Raw genomic sequence first — 16,099 nt, 5'->3', positions numbered from 1 at the left:
TGCAGAACAAATCTCTGCTAAAGGCAGAATTTTCTTTGAGGTCACTAGAAAGAATTTCACCATCAGCTAAAAATAAGCCTCCCTTTGTGATTTCAGTGTTTGGCCCTTTGAACTTGTTGCTCACCTCCAGGCCTGGAAATCTCTCTCTCTTTTTAAATCTCTTCCTAAGACTGGTACTTTTCAAGTGAATTATTGGGGGTAGGGGTTTGGATACGGGGGTGGGGGTGGTGGGATGAGGCTTGAAGGAAGGTAAGGTGTCATCTATAAGTGGTCCATGGCATCTCTTTGATTTTCAGATGTCTGATTTTTCATCTGATAGAGTTTTGTTGTTGTTCCCAAGTATCATTAGCCTTTTCTTGTGTCGTAAACATATCAAATGGCTGTTCCTAACAAGCTGAGGCATGAAAGCGGGTGGATGCAAGCACCCAGTCCAGCGGGTGCAGGCTGAGACAGGCTGGCCGAGTGGGAGCAGGTGAACAGACAAGCAGCTAGTTGTTCTCTGCCGCCCACGGCCAGCTGCGCCCGCCCCGCATCCCCAGCCTCCCCAGGCATCGCAATCTCCCTGCAGAAATGCCTCCACTACAGGCCTCTTGCTTCTCTGGCACACAAAGAATGTCTGGTTTCATAGCTATTCATGCACTGATTATAGGATTAACTGCAACCTGCAGCAAAGGTAAGCCTTTAAACAAAGGTTTTGCTTTGTTGTTTTGCAAGGGAAAAGAAAATATAGAACAAACGACCATATTATCCGTTAATGGGCACTTTCAGCTTAGGACTCCATCAATTTAGTCATTAGCAAGAATGTCCTCTCATGCAAGGAGGTAATCAAGTTCAGGCTGCCGTGCCCACATCCCTCCTTTTCTTCACAGGCCCAACCTCTGATTGCAGTTGCCATGGGGATGAAGTTGTTGTAAGAGAATGAAAGAGAATGATGGTGCCTGTACTTGGGAAGTGAGATGTTTGGGAACATTCACATTTTCCTCTTTTTCTCTTTTCTCTGCTAGAAAGAAAAAAAGGAATGGGGGACAGGAAGCAATCTCATTTCTCTAGTATGTGCCAGGCATGAGGCTAGGTGTTTAGCATATATATTGTGTGAAATTAAGTAGGTATGTGTATAAAGCCCTTTTATTGTGAACTACAACTCACTACCAAAGAGTATCCAAAACAAAGATGTTCAGCTAATTGTGTGTACAAAACTGTTAGTAGACATGTGTTCTTTCTTGAAAGAGGATTTACATTTGCTTCTGCCAGGCAACTGGGATAATTCTAATGTGAAGCACCTGGGAGGGCTTGTCTACGAATTCTTCCCTACCTCTTCAGGATCTCAGCTGAAAGTAATAAGATTCACCATGGAGACTTTTCACCCCTGGACAGCAATCTGTTCTGTTAATTCAGCCACTTAGCTTCTCTCCAACCCCTCAAGAACTACCAAATGCTCTTAAGCTAAAGCAGACCCAGGCCTACTCTGGGTCTCCGAACTGGCCCAGTAATTCTTCACTCTCTTGTTAGTTCTCAATTTTTTTTAGGTTTTTCTGGTTATCCTCAATAGGAAAATTGGTCCAAAATATCTAGTTGGCCATTTTCAGACTTGGATAGGCTAACATATTCACCAATTACATTAAACTATCCTTACCCTAACCGAAAACGAAAAAAGGAAAACACCAGAGCATTTCAAATTGAACCAGAGTTTTACACGGTCAGCTACAGAAGTCATAATAATCTCTGAACACTTAATTGTGAGTCTCATATGTTCTCTAAATTTTGTTCATCTTTGTAGTCTCAGCCCCTAGCAGAGTAATTATTCGGACAATGTTCATTGAGTAAAAGAAGGAATGGAGTAACTTTCCTGGGGGTCCGGTGGTTGAGACTTCTCCTTTCAGTGTGGGGTGTGGGTTTGATCCCTGGTCAGGGAACCAAGACCCCACATGTCCTGTGGCCAAAACACCAAAATGTAGAACAGAAGCAATATTGTAAAAAATTCAGTAAAGACTTTAAAAATGGTCCACATTAAAAACAACAACAAAAACATAAAAAAAAAAAGAAGGAATAGGTAATGTGGTGAAATATACAATTGCTAATGAAGGTACTCTCTATATGGACCACTCAGTTCAGTTCAGTTGCTCAGTCGTATCCAACTCTTCGCGACCCCATGAATGGCAGCGCGCCAGGCCTCTCTGTCCATCACCAACTCCCGGAGTTCACTCAGACTCATGTCCATCGAGTCAGTGATGCCATCCAGCCATCTCATGCTCTGTCGTCCCCTTCTCCTCCTGCCCCCAATCCCTCCCAGCATCAGAGTCTTTTCCAATGAGTCAACTCTTCACATGAGGTGGCCAAAGTACTGGAGTTTCAGCTTCAGCATCATTCCCTCCAAAGAAATCCCAGGGCTGATCTCCTTCAGAATGGACTGGTTGGATCTCCTTGCAGTCCAAGGGACTCTCAAGAGTCTTCTCCAACACCACAGTTCAAAAGCATCAATTCTTCGGTGCTCAGCCTCCTTCAGAGTCCAACTCTCACATCCATACATGACCACAGGAAAAACCATAGCCTTGACTAGACGAAACTTTGTTGGCAAAGGAATGTCTCTGCTTTTGAATATGCTATCTAGGTTGGTCATAACTTTCCTTCCAAGGAGTAAGTGTCTTTTAATTTCATGGCTGCAATCACCATCTGCAGTGATTTTGAAGCCCAGAAAAATAAAGTCTGACACTGTTTCCACTGTTTCCCCATCTATTTCCCATGAAGTGATGGGACCAGATGCCATGATCTTCATTTTCTGAATGTTGAGCTTTAAGCCAACTTTTTCACTCTCCACTTTCACTTTCATCAAGAGGCTTTTGAGTTCCTCTTCACTTTCTGCCATAAGGGTGGTGTCATCTGCATATCTAAGGTTATTGATATTTCTCCCAGCAATCTTGATTCCAGCTTGTGCTTCTTCCAGCCCAGCGTTTCTCATGATGTACTCTGCATATACGTTAAATAAGCAGGGTGATAATATACAGCCTTGATGTACTCCTTTTCCTATTTGGAACCAGTCTGTTGTTCCATGTCCAGTTCTAACTGTTGCTTCCTGACCTGCATACAGATTTCTCAAGAGGCAGATCAGGTGGTCTGGTATTCCCATCTCTTTCAGAATTTTCCACAGTTTATTGTGATCCACACAGTCAAAGGCTTTGGCATAGTCAATAAAGCAGAAATAGATGGTTTTCTGGAACTCTCTTGCTTTTTCCATGATTCAGCAGATGTTGGCAATTTGATCTCTGGTTCCTCTGCCTTTTCTAAATCCAGCTTGAACATCAGGAAGTTCACGGTTCACATATTGCTGAGGCCTGGCTTGGAGAATTTTGAGCATTACTTTACTAGCATGTGAGATGAGTGCAATTGTGTGGTAGTTTGAGCATTCTTTGGCATTGCCTTTCTTTGGGATTGGAATGAAAAGTGACCTTTTCCAGTCCTGTGGCCACTGCTGAGTTTTCCAAATTTGCTGGCATATTGAGTGCAGCACTTTCACAGCATCACCTTTCAGGATTTGGAATAGCTCAACTGGAATTCCATCACCTCCACTAGCTTTGTTCGTAGTGATGCTTTCTAAGGCCCACTTGACTTCACATTCTAGGATGTCTGGCTCTAGATGAGTGATCATGCCATCATGATTATCTGGGTCATGAAGATCTTTTTTGTACAGTTCTTCTGTGTATTCTTGCCAACTGTTCTTAATATCTTCTGCTTCTGTTAGGTCCATACCATTTCTGTCCTTTATCGAGCCCATCTTTGCATGAAATGTCCCCTTGGTATCTCTAATTTTCTTGAAGAGATCTCTAGTCTTTCCCATTCTGTTGTTTTCCTCTATTTCTTTGCATTGATCGCTGAAGAAGGCTTTCTTATCTCTTCTTGCTATTCTTTGGAACTCTGCATTCAGATGCTTGTATCTTTCCTTTTCTCCTTTGCTCTTCACTTCTCTTCTTTTCACAGCTATTTGTAAGGCCTCCCCAGACAGCCATTTTGCTTTTTTGCATTTCTTTTCCATGGGGATGGTCTTGATCCCTATCTCCTGTACAATGTCACGAACCTCATTCCATAGTTCATCAGGCACTCTATCTATCAGATCTAGACCTTTAAATCTATTTCTCACTTCCACTGTATAATCATAAGGGATTTGATTTAGGTCATACCTGAATCATCTAGTGGTTTCCCCTACTTTCTTCAATTTCAGTCTGAATTTGGCAATAAGGAGTTCATGATCTGAGCCACAGTCAGCTCCTGGTCTTGTTTTTGCTGACTGTATAGAGCTTCTCCATCTTTGGCTGCAAAGAATATAATCAATCTGATTTCAGTGTTGACCATCTGGTGATGTCCATGTATAGAGTCTTCTCTTGTGTTATTGGAAATGGATGTTTGCTATGACCAGTGCATTTTCTTGGCAAAACTCTATTAGTCTTTGCCCTGCTTCATTGCATATTCCAAGGCCAAATTTGCCTGTTACTCCAGGTGTTTCTTGACTTCCTACTTTTGCATTCCAGTCCCCTATAATGAAAAGGACATCTTTTTTGGGTGTTAGTTCTAAGAGGTCTTATAGGTCTTCATAGAACCGTTCAACTTCAGCTTCTTCAGCGTTACTGGTTGGGGCATAGACTTGGATTACTGTGATATTGAATGGCTTGCCTTGGAAATGAACAGAGATCATTCTGTCGTTTTTGAGATTGCAGCCAAGTACTGCATTTCGGACTCTTGTTGACCATGATGGCTACTCCATTTCTTCTGAGGGATTCCTGCCCACAGTAGTAGACATAATGGTCATCTGAGTAAAATCCAGTCCATTTTAGTTAGCTGATTCCTAGAATGTCGACATTCACTCTTGCCATCTCTCATTTGACCATTTCCAATTAGTCTTGATTCATGGACCTGACATTCCAGGTTCCTATGCAATATTGCTCTTTACAGCATCGGACCTTGCTTCTATCACCAGTCACATCCACAACTGGGTATTGTTTTTGCTTTGGCTCCATCCCTTCATTCTTTCTGGAGTTATTTCTCCAGGGATCTCCAGTAGCATATTGGGCCCCTACTGACCTGTGGAGTTCCTCTTTCAGTATCCTATCATTTTGCCTTTTCATACTGTTCATGGGGTTCTCAAGGCAAGAATACTGAAGTGGTTTGCCATTCCCTTCTCTAGTGGACCACATTCTGTCAGATCTTTCCACCATGACCCGCCCCTCTTGGGTTGCCCCACAGGCACGGCCTAGTTTCATTGAGTTAGACAAGGCTGTGGTCCTAGTGTGATTAGATTGACTAGCTTTCTGTGAGTATGGTTTCAGTGTGTCTGCCCTCTGATGCTCTCTTGCAACACCTACCATCTTACTTGGGTTTCTCTTACCTTGGGCGTGGGGTATCTCTTCACAGCTGCTCCAGCAAAGCACAGCCGCTGCTCTGTACCTTGGACGAGGGGTATCTCCTCACTGCCGCCCTTCCTGACCTTCAGCGTGGGCTAGCTCCTCTAGGCCCTCCTGCGCCCACGGAGCCACTGCTCCTTGGACATGGGGTTGGTCCTCCTGGCCACCGCCCCTGGCCTCGGGCCTGGGGGTGTGGGGGCGTGGGGTAGCTCTTCCCGCCCGCAGCCCCGGCCTCAGGCTTAAGGGCGTGGGGTAGCTCCTCCTGGCCGCTGCCCCTGACCTCATTTGCGGGGTACCTCCTCTCAGCCGCGCCCCTGACCTCGGACTTGGGTAGCTCTTCTCCTCCGTTCCTGCGCCGTCGCAGCCTGGCACTCTCAGCCATTGCCCCTGACCTCAGATGTTGGGTAACTCCTCTTGGCCGCCGCCCTTCGGGCATGGGGTCCTCCAGGCTTCTGCCCCTGACCTCAGACATGGGGTTGCTTCTCTCTGCTGCGCTCAGTGCGCCCGTCGCAGCCGCCGCCGCGCACAGTGCGCAGGGTGCCCTATGGACCACTAGACTCCTCAATTTACAGAACTCCCATCTAGTGTATTACAGATTATCTTCTCTGTCCAAGTTTCCTTTTCAAGGTAAAGTTTTTAAATGGTATGAGGAGAAAAGGCCTATAAATTCAGGATCTCCAATCTCAGCTCCTTAACATCTCATGAGGGATCTTCAAATTCAAGACTGGTCTAGCTGCTTTCCAGGAGGCTGTAGGGCTGTAAAGAGCTATCAGACGGTGGGCTACCAGAAGGTGGGCTGCCAGATGGATCCACCATCAATCCAGCTTCTTGGAGCCCTAAAGAAAATGCAACATCTCTTCTTCCCTTTATAATTGCTTCTCCTTCATTTTGTTTACTGCCGCAATTGGTGCCACTGCTTCTTCCAAGTTGCCTGTACTAGTATCCTAGTGGTCATTCTTCATTTCATCCTACCCCAAATTACCAACCTTAATGAGTTTATAACTTAAATATTCCTCATATTTGTCCTTCTCCTGGACATTTCCACTCTGATTGCTTTAACATGGGCTCTCTTTGATGCCCACCTGGACCTTCTTCCACAGAGTGATCAAACACTGTACTGCATTCTTTTTTTAACTGTTAAACTGGAAATATATTTATTTTAAAACATTGAAATCCATTGTTGGTAAGACTGGTTGTGACTAAACATGTGCCATAGAATACTGATGTTCATAAATAATTTGGTAATACAAATCAAGCACCGTAACAGATCCACACTACTATGTGTAAGATAGATAGTCAACAAAGACCCACTGTATGGCACAAGGAACTATACTCAGTATTATGTGGCACCTATAAGGGAAAAGAATTTTTCAGATTGAAAAGGCATTACATTTATCACTTTCACTAATCTATAATAAACTAGAAGGGGCTCCAGCTTAGTAGTGGCACTTAATAAGCCATTAATAACCTCCAAGAAATTAAAAGGCACTTACTCCTTGGAAGGAAAGTTATGACCAACCTAGACCACATATTTGGAGAAGGCAATGGCACCCCACTCCAGTACTCTTGCATGGAAAATCCCATGGATGGAGGAGCCTGGTGGGCTGCAGTCCATGGGGTTGCTACGAGTTGGACACGACTGAGCGACTTCACTTTCACTTTTCACTTTCATGCATTGGAGGAGGAAATGGCAATCCACTCCAGTGTTCTTGCCTGGAGAATCCCAGGGATGGCAGGGCCTGGTGGGCAGCCGTCTATGGGGTCGCACAGAGTCAGACACAACTGAAGCGATTTAGCAGCAGCAGCAGCAGCAGCAGACCGCATATTAAAAGGCAGAGACATTACTTTGTCAACAAAGGTCCATGTCAATGGACATGGGTTTGGGTGGACTCAGGCAGTTGGTGATGGACAGGGAGGCCTGGCATGCTACGGTTCATGGGGTCGCAGAGAGTCGGACATGACTGAGCTACTGAACTGAACTGAACTGAACCTCCAAGTCCTCATTCTCCAGTTTGAAGAATTTAATGGAAAAACAATATTTAAGGTGAATTGAAATTAGAATGCATATCGTCCAAGTATCGGGTCATTTCAAGAGGTGATTTGTTATGTTGTTGTTTTTTTTTTTTCATTTTTTTCTCTTAATTTGTATTACTACTACTAAACATTAATATTATATTTGGTCTTCCCAGGTAGCTCAGCAGGTAAAGAATCCTCCTGCAATGCAGGAGATCCCGGTTTGATTCCTGGGTCAGGAAGCTCCCCTGGAGAAGAGATAGGCTACCCACTCCAGTATTCTTGGGCTTCCCTGGTGGCTCAGATAGTAAAGAATCTGCTGGCAATGCGGGAGACCTGGGTTCAATCCCTAGGTTGGGAAGATCCCCTGGAGGAGGAAATGGCTACTCACTCGTGTTCTTGCCTGGAGGATTTCATCGGCAGAGGAGCCTGGTGGGCTACAGTCTATGGGGTCACAAAGAGTCAGACACGACTGAGCAACTAAACATAGCACACAGCACAATATTATATTTAAAGGAGCCCCTTCTAGTTTATTATAGATTAGTGAAAGTGATAAATGTAATGTCTTTTCAATCTGAAAAATTCTTTTTCCTTATACGTGCTACATAATATTGAGTATAATTCCTTGTGCCATACAGTGGGTCTTTGTTGACTATCTACCTTATTAATCTTTATTTTATTATCTGAAAAGTTGGTTTTATTTTTACTTGGCTTGATGGGCATACTGAGAGAGAAATCTCATTTTCTCTTTTCAGAGCTCTCACATTTTTTTGGATTTTTTTTCGTCCTTCTTTGTCATGAAAAGAGACTCGTTTTTTAAAAATTTTTATTGGAATATAGTTGATTTACAATGTTGTGTTAGTTTCAGAGACTCATTTTTTTTTTTTTTTTTTTTTTTTTTTACTCCACAGCGTGGAGCTTTATATCGTAATGCTGCTGTGGATGCTGCTGTGCAGTCGCTTAGTCATGTCTGACTCTTTGTGACCCCGTGGACTGTAGCCCGCCAGGATCCCCTGTCCATGGGATTTCCCAGGCAAGTTACTGGAGTTGTTGCCATTTCCTTCTCCAGGGGATCTTCCCAACCCAGGGATCAAACTGGAGTCTTTGGCTTGGCAGGTGGATTCTTTATACCACTGTGCCACCTAAGAAGCCCCTTATATCTTAATACATTACCTTTATTCATTTATTACCTTACTTCTAGTAGGATTGGGACTACTTTGTTTTACGTCTTCATTCATTCCACCTGCTAACCAACTCCTTCTATCTATGTCCTGGAAACCCCTGATTCCTCAGAGTAAAACTGTTCCTTCAACAAAAATGAGGAACTCCCTTTTGGTTATTCTAGTTACAGGAACAATATTTAATTTCATTCTCCTCATCCTGCCATCAAGCCTGGGCTCACTCTCAACCTTCTTGCCTGTGATGTAAAAAATCCTAGCTTTCTTTGATTTTCCGACTGACAGTGATGGTGGTGCCTGCTTCAATACCCACCACCGGTGGTTTGAAGAGGTAACAAGGACATGAAGGGAATGGATGCTTTCTACAACAGACTTGGCCTGTGTGGCACTTTATTGCTTTATTCTCTTACAGCTTCTTTGAAAGGCAGTAGAAAAGTATATTGGAGTTTCACAGTGTCTGACAGTTCAGAAACTAGTAGCCCTTCAGACCAGTGTTCCCTTCATTGACTTACTCCATGTGGTGGGTTAATCTTTCCAAAAATGGCTGCAGCTATATTTCTCAACTTACATGCTATTCCAGGACCTTGTCATTGCACTTCCACACCCACCCCCATCAGAAGTGAGGCTTATCTCCTCTCCTCCAAACCTGGATGGGTCCTGTGACACCCTAGATAAGTATAATGTAACAGAAGTGACAATGGGTAACTTCTGAGATTAGGTTATAGAAGGCAGTCTGCACTTTGGGAACATTGATTCAACCTGTGAATCCACTCACCCTGAAACTGCATGCTGGAAAGGCCGTGTGGAGCTATCACACCGAGACAGAAAGAGATGCCCAAGGAACCCCAGCTCTTTCAGCCTCTAGTTTTGCAACTTCTCATCCAAGTAACAGAGATGTGAGTAAGCGAGCATTCAAAGAATTCCAGCTCCCATCCTATGAGGGGGGACCAGAAGTTACCTTCATGTCTTTCCCAAATTGCAGATTTATGAGCAAAATAAATGTTGTTGTTCTTAGTCGCTAGGTTTTAGAGTGGTTTGTCATGCAGAAATATAAGGGTGGAACATGCCTCATCACCAAAGTTCAGAGACTCTGATTTGATGCCTTTTCTGTAAAGGTGGAAATTTGTGATTCTAGATGTGCCCTTAGATGGCAGACTGGAATGATAAGTTAGAGGGTTTTAAACTTTTTTGTGTTGAGACTTCTTTGTGAAAATAACACTGGAGATACTTTTTCAAGGCCCTTTGGAGGCTGGGGGAAAGACAGAGGAATTAAAGTTGACCAGAAGGAAGAGAAACAGGTGATAGGCTATTCCTGGTACCTCCAATCAGGGGCTGTGAGACCACCATTTCTTTCTCCGTGTCATGTGTTACAATCCCAATTCCCCAGTAGTGTCTGCTGCCCTAGAGAAGAACACAGAGCCTTACTTTTCCTAGTGCATGACTCTTCCTACAGAGAAAGCAGACCTGTCTCTTTCTTCTTAATGGCCACTTATGTTTTTAGGGCATCTGACTTCAGAGATCAGGAGAAAGGTGGGTGACTGTCCATGGTGCTGGCAGAGGGTGCCCACGCCTTTTGAATGCCTCCTGTTCCTGACACGTTTTGATCCTTGACAGGAGCTTGACTTGCAGTGACAAAGGCATTCTAGATCCCAAGATGATCAAGGATTTGTCACTAGGTTTCAGATATTTAGTTTTAGGATGTGCTATAAAGACCAACCTAAAAAGGAAGACCACCATTTGTTCATTTCTTTACTTTAGCACCATGAAGATGCCTCTGTGTGTTGGGCTGGAGGGAGTGGGGTTGTAGTATACATACTCAACAAAACAAGGACTAAACAAGCTCTCTTAGAAGATGTGAAGCATTTTATTCATTGACAATGTAATAACATTACTCATACTGGAATCTCAAGTAGGTTAATCAGAATTTTCTTTTGCATCTTTCACCTAACATCTTTGTTTGCTGTTACTGGACGTGGACATAGGCATTCCATGCACCACTGCGCTGGGAAGGGGTGGCTGAGAACTCTTGGGTCCCAGAATCTGGGACATGCAACTGGTGGATCCAAAACTGTTAATGATGAGTTCCTGTGGGGGCTGGGGGAATAGGCTTATGCCCCCTACCCACATTGTGCTTCATAGTTACCCAGGTGGCAGCTGAGTGAGGTAGGGAGGGGGAGCTCTGCATCTGAAGGCAGACCAGTGTTCAGATCCAGCCTCCAATGTTTGGTTGCCGTGAAACCTCAAATCAGTCACTGAGTCACTTTTTTTTTCTCATCTGTAGAAAGATAACTCAGCCTGAAGAGTGGGGTCATTGAAGACTAAGTGAGATGATGTATTAGAATTTTGTGAACTATGAAACACTCTACTAATGAATGACTATGTCTGCTAGTGAAGACATGAGAAGTGATGAAGGGGTGAGTCTACGGGGCTGCTGAAGGCAGCAGCAATGAGGGGACAGAGGGGAAGAGAGGAGAGACATCCCCACAGACAGAAGATATCTGGACCAGAGTTCCTGCCGGCTGGGTCTAAACCAGTAGAGGAAAAGTAGAGGCTCATCTGGAGTCATGAGTGTGCCCAAACTGAGGAAGCAGGTAAGAGGGGACAGCAATTGAACAGTGGCAGCCATGTGCCTGGCACTGGCTAAATACAAGGACTGTGCTGAGGCCTTATATGCGCATTTACTTCTCAGGAAAACTCTATACAATGAGTGCTATTATCCTCACTTATAGAGGAGAACAGGTTCTGATAGATACAAGAAATTTCTAAAAACCTCACATCCAGTAAATGGCAGAAGATGGATTCAAATCTAGATTTTTCAGACTTCAAAGCCCCAGACAGGAAGATAGAGAAGGTTTTATTTTGCTTAATGAATTTTTATAACAAGAAGGAGAGTCAGAAAAACCTACCGAGAGGCAGTTACCAAAGCCAAAGGTTCACAGAACCAGGGTGAATGAAACAGGGTGTCAGGCCAAGTCAGAGTGGACCAGGTGATCTGCAAAGATGGGGGCATACAGCACCCTCCCTCTAGAATGGCTTGTGGGTAAGCCGGATGCACTGAAAGGGCTGTGGACCGAGCAGCCTCCTGCAGCCTCGTCTTTGGTGAGGACCAGAAAGTCTTGATCTTGGGTCTACCTGTGCTCTTTTTCTCCTCTTTTCTTTGTGATTAATAGAATCAGTGAATGGCATAGACCAGCATTCACCGTAGCACATTCCAGGGCATGTTAGAGTTCTGTAAGATATTATGGATATGACTTGAAAAAAAGGGTCAGGTAATTTTCTACAACTTAAAAGACATTTATTGAAGACCCACAGAAGAGCTGTGAACTACAAATTCAACCATGAGGAATACAGGAAAAGTCCCTGTCCTCCTGAGCTTATGACTAGCAGTCAAGTAAATTTGGGAAATGTTATACTAAGCATTTCTAGGTTTGTAGGTAGGTTTCTTTACTTCAAACATTTCAGGGTTTTATGATGCATGCACTTCATCTGTGCAAGAGGAGGACAGAGCATGCAGGGTAAACTCTATGCAAAAAAGGGTACAGAGTCTATAGAATATCCTAGCCATGCAATCCTATTTTATTTGCCAGAAAGTCTCTCCCTGCGGCTCCAGGGCTGGTGTTCTGTAGAACAAGCTTGAGAGGAATGCTGGGGGAGGTAGAGAAAGAAGGACCCACCCCATTCCACCTTCCTTCATGTCACCACCATGTTGGTAATGTGACCCAAAGAGACGATGGATAACATTTAGGCCCAGGACTTGGCATCCAGGTGATGGAAATGGGGGGAATAGTGGAATAGGGGTCCCCGCTGTGACCATTAAATGACGAACTCTGGCACACAGAACTCTGACAGAGAGTCAAGACCACCTGGGAGTTGTCAGAGGAAAGTCTGAAGAGGCATATGATCCCCTAAGCAGGACTGAGAGACTCACTGGGCGATGATGTAGTAAGAGAAGGAGGTGTAGAAAGTGGTAAGAAGGGGGTAGGGCCTTTCCTTCCACCATGAGACAGAGGGGGCAGGGTTTCATGTCACAGTCTTACAGGAGGACCTGGGTGGCAGCTGCCCTGGCATGGGTCTGAGGGTGCAGCATATTCCATCTTACAGATAAGATAATCAGAAACACTCACTTGAGTCAGTCACAGGGCTTTGTATGTCAGCAACCAAAGTTTATCACTCAGGCAGAGAAGCCTAGGAAAACAGCTGACAAATAGTCTTTCCTTCTTTTTCTTTTTCCTTCTCAGGAAGACATTTTGGTCTTGGTTACCCTCTGGGTTTTTCCTCTCTCTGATCCTCTTGCTCTCACGCGATGTTCCCTGCACAGACGTTACATAACAGCCGGCCTGCAGGGAACACCTAGACAAGAGGGCATGACAGTCAGACAATGGGCGGGCAGAACTGCCCTGAGAAAATGGAGTCATTCACGAGGCCTGTGAGAGGCGGCTCTGTTCCCAGCTTGGCTTGCTGGTAAATGAAGTGCACTCAGGACAAAGAAGGAAACTTTACACTCTCGCAATTTTCCCACAGTGGCAGGCTCACAAACAAACAAGGCGCTAGTTGGCTTCGCGGAGAAACGGCAACCATATCCATAGTCTTTGCTTCTCTCCCAGGTCGTTGTCTTGTGCCAAAACCACAGAATAATCTCCCAGCAAGGAAATGGCAAAGCTGACTTGAAAGTGAAAAGTGAAAGTCACTCAGTTTTGTCTGACTCTTTGCGACCCCACGGACTTTATTAAGTCCATGGAATTCTCCAGGCCAGAATACTGGAGTGGGTAACCTTTCCCTTCTCCAGGGGATCTTCCCAACCCACGGATCGAATGCAGGGCTCCCGCATTGCAGGCAGATTCTTTACCAGCTGAGCCACAAGGGAAGCCCAAGAATACTGGAGTGGGTAGCTTATCCCTTCTCCGGCAGATCTTCTCAACCCAGGAATTGAACCATGGTCTCCTACAGTGCAGGTGGATTCTTTACCAACTGAGCTATCAGGGAAGCCCCCAAAAGGTAGAAGGCAAAAACCAAAAAGGTGGGCCCAAAAGGCAGAAGCCAGCGGGTCAGCCTTCTGCTTCTGCTTCTGTCTGTTTCATCATCACTCTATGGGTTGTCATTTCCAAATCACTCATATTTTACTTCTGCATCAGCTCCCTTTGCAGAGAAGAATGTTGTAGGTGAAGAGGATTACTCTGACACAGAAATAACAATATCTTCTCTGAGTACAAAATAGGCTACATCTTCCTCCACACAGCCAGCCAGCTCACCTGTTCTCAGACACTCTAGCCTGAGGACACAATGGCCATTGCTCCAGGCCTTTGTCTGGTGTCACATCCAGAAAATATTTAACAGCAGGGCCCAAGGCCCCTTTGAATGAGAATCTGTACTGTAGGAATTTTGCTGCTTTGACTTATAAGCCACAAAAATGCCAAAAATTTAACTTAAAAGTTATGTGTGTCCTTTAGTGTTTCATATAGGGCTAAACTTCATGCCAGGAAGGTGTCAAAATTATAACAAATAATCTTATATATTAAAGAAAAGTCCCAAACCCCACCAAAGACCTACTTATCTTGGTACAAAGCTCTTGTCCAAGTTAACTGTTTAAAGGGATTTTGGAATCTATTGTAGAATGACTGGACCCGTGGCACTCTCCCTACAACTAGGAACTCCACTGTAATCCCATAGTAGAGTGGATCCTGCTATGGGGTAAGGAAATATAATAGTATGAGATGTGAAGGTCCTTTTTTATCCACCCTGGAAGGTTGTCTTCCTACCCAGTACCAGAGGACTCACAGGATAAAGAAGAGGAAAAGAGAGTCAGCAGGTGTACGATACTTCCAGAATGATTCAAGGGCACTAGTGCAGTCTGGTCTGGGATACAAGTGTAGTGACATAGACTTGACTTTGTCAGCTCAGCCCCATATGAGAAGGCTCTGTTTTTCTGGGCACTAAGCCTATGACATGAGCATATACCAACTAAAGAAGATCGCAGTTAAATGCTCTGGAATCAGACAAATGGACCTGGATCCTAATTTTAAAACTTGGTAACTATGAGACCTTTAAGAAATTACTTTGCTTTTGTTTCTTCAACTGTACAAATCAGAATGGTCACCATTTATAGGAAAGTGGGGAAGGGGTAGACCAGACATCTGTCCAGGGAGAACTGGAGGATATGGACTATAAGTCACCCCCTTGTCTCAGGCCATACACAGGACTGGGCAGCCTCATGGTGGCAATTTTTTTAAAAGAATCCTCATTGACTTGGGAAAACTTCACAGAGACCAATATTGTGTCATGCACTTGGGCTTGGAAACCATTGCACAAATGATCTGCTATGATTTAATCCTACGGTGACTTTAATGATATTCTTTAAAGAGTAACCTTCCAAGTTTTCTCATTTATGCTTCAGATATGAAACTACAGCTTCCGCCAAACCATGGGCCTCCCCTAACTACTCCCACTATTCTTGAGAGAAGAATCATAGCCCATAGGCTACAGACCATGCTACACTGGAGTTACTGATGGTACTTACAACAGAGTGGGAGATGAAGATGAGGAAGTGGGTTAAATGCTACAAGACTGGAAGCCTCTGGTAACCACAATAGCAGTGATGGGGGAAGATTTTCCAGAGGAGGCAATACCTGAGCTGAGTTTTGGAGAATATGTCAGCCAGGTGAAGGGGTGGGGAGGTGTAGCAGGCAAAAGGAGCCAAGCATGCAAGAGCAGGGACGGCAGGAGAGCATGCATGTGTGATACACTGCAGTAGTTTCCACGTGGCTGGAGTACTGGAATGTCGTGAGATGGGATGTGGCCAATAGGAGCCAGAGATGCATTATGGCCAGATCTCCATAATATTCCCAATTAGCCCTGAGACATCATTTCTCCCCAGGGAGTACCTTCGATGGGGATGTTGGCTGCCCTAAGCATTTACTAGATAGTTTAATCCTTCAAGTGGAATGGTAAAGCAGAGAAAGCCACTGGGTAATGTCTCACATGTTTTCACATCAGCAGTCCCTTTAATGACCTTTTTCTTTCCAATTTGAAAAGAATTCTTCAGGCCATTTAGTTTACGCTTCTATAACTATTTATTTTCTCTCTACTGATCTTTGAAATAGATCTTTGTTGAAAAGCTATTTTTGACCAAATTGATCTAGGTTACTCATTGACTAGTCTATTGACCACAGTTGCCTTTCCAAAGGGCCTCACCTTTTAAGTTTAACGATAGCTACGATTGCTGGGCTATTATCCTGTGCCTGGCACTGTACTAAGTGCTTTTAAATATTTTTATTCAATTCTCAGAGCAAATCAGTGTGGAAGATACTATTATTATTTCTTTTTTATGTCTCAGTTACACATATTATGGGTTTTCCAGTGGTCATGTATGGATGTGAGAGTTGGATTATAAAGAAAGCTGAGCACCAAAGAATTGATGCTTTTGAACTGTGGTGTTGGAGAAGACTCTTGAGAGTCCCTTGGACTGCAAGGAGATCCAACCAGTCCATTCTAAAGGAGATCAGCCCTGGGTGTTCATTGGAA

General features: G+C 44.2%; 1 long non-coding RNA gene across 1 annotated transcript in view; it reads left to right on the top strand.

Moving 5' to 3' along the window:
* The first annotated feature begins 257 nt into the window (after nt 1-257).
* LOC123333642 overlaps nt 258-16,099 on the top strand; it is a 36,991-nt gene continuing 21,149 nt past the window's right edge. The window contains exon 1 of the long non-coding RNA XR_006551066.1: nt 258-673. This is a non-coding gene — a long non-coding RNA (uncharacterized LOC123333642). The remainder of the gene's footprint in view (nt 674-16,099) is intronic.

Source organism: Bubalus bubalis, chromosome 5, assembly GCF_019923935.1.
Source record: "Bubalus bubalis isolate 160015118507 breed Murrah chromosome 5, NDDB_SH_1, whole genome shotgun sequence".
Lineage (NCBI taxonomy): Eukaryota > Metazoa > Chordata > Mammalia > Artiodactyla > Bovidae > Bubalus > Bubalus bubalis.
The sequence above is the reverse complement of the archived record's forward strand: the minus strand, read 5'-3'. Positions and strand labels throughout refer to the sequence as shown.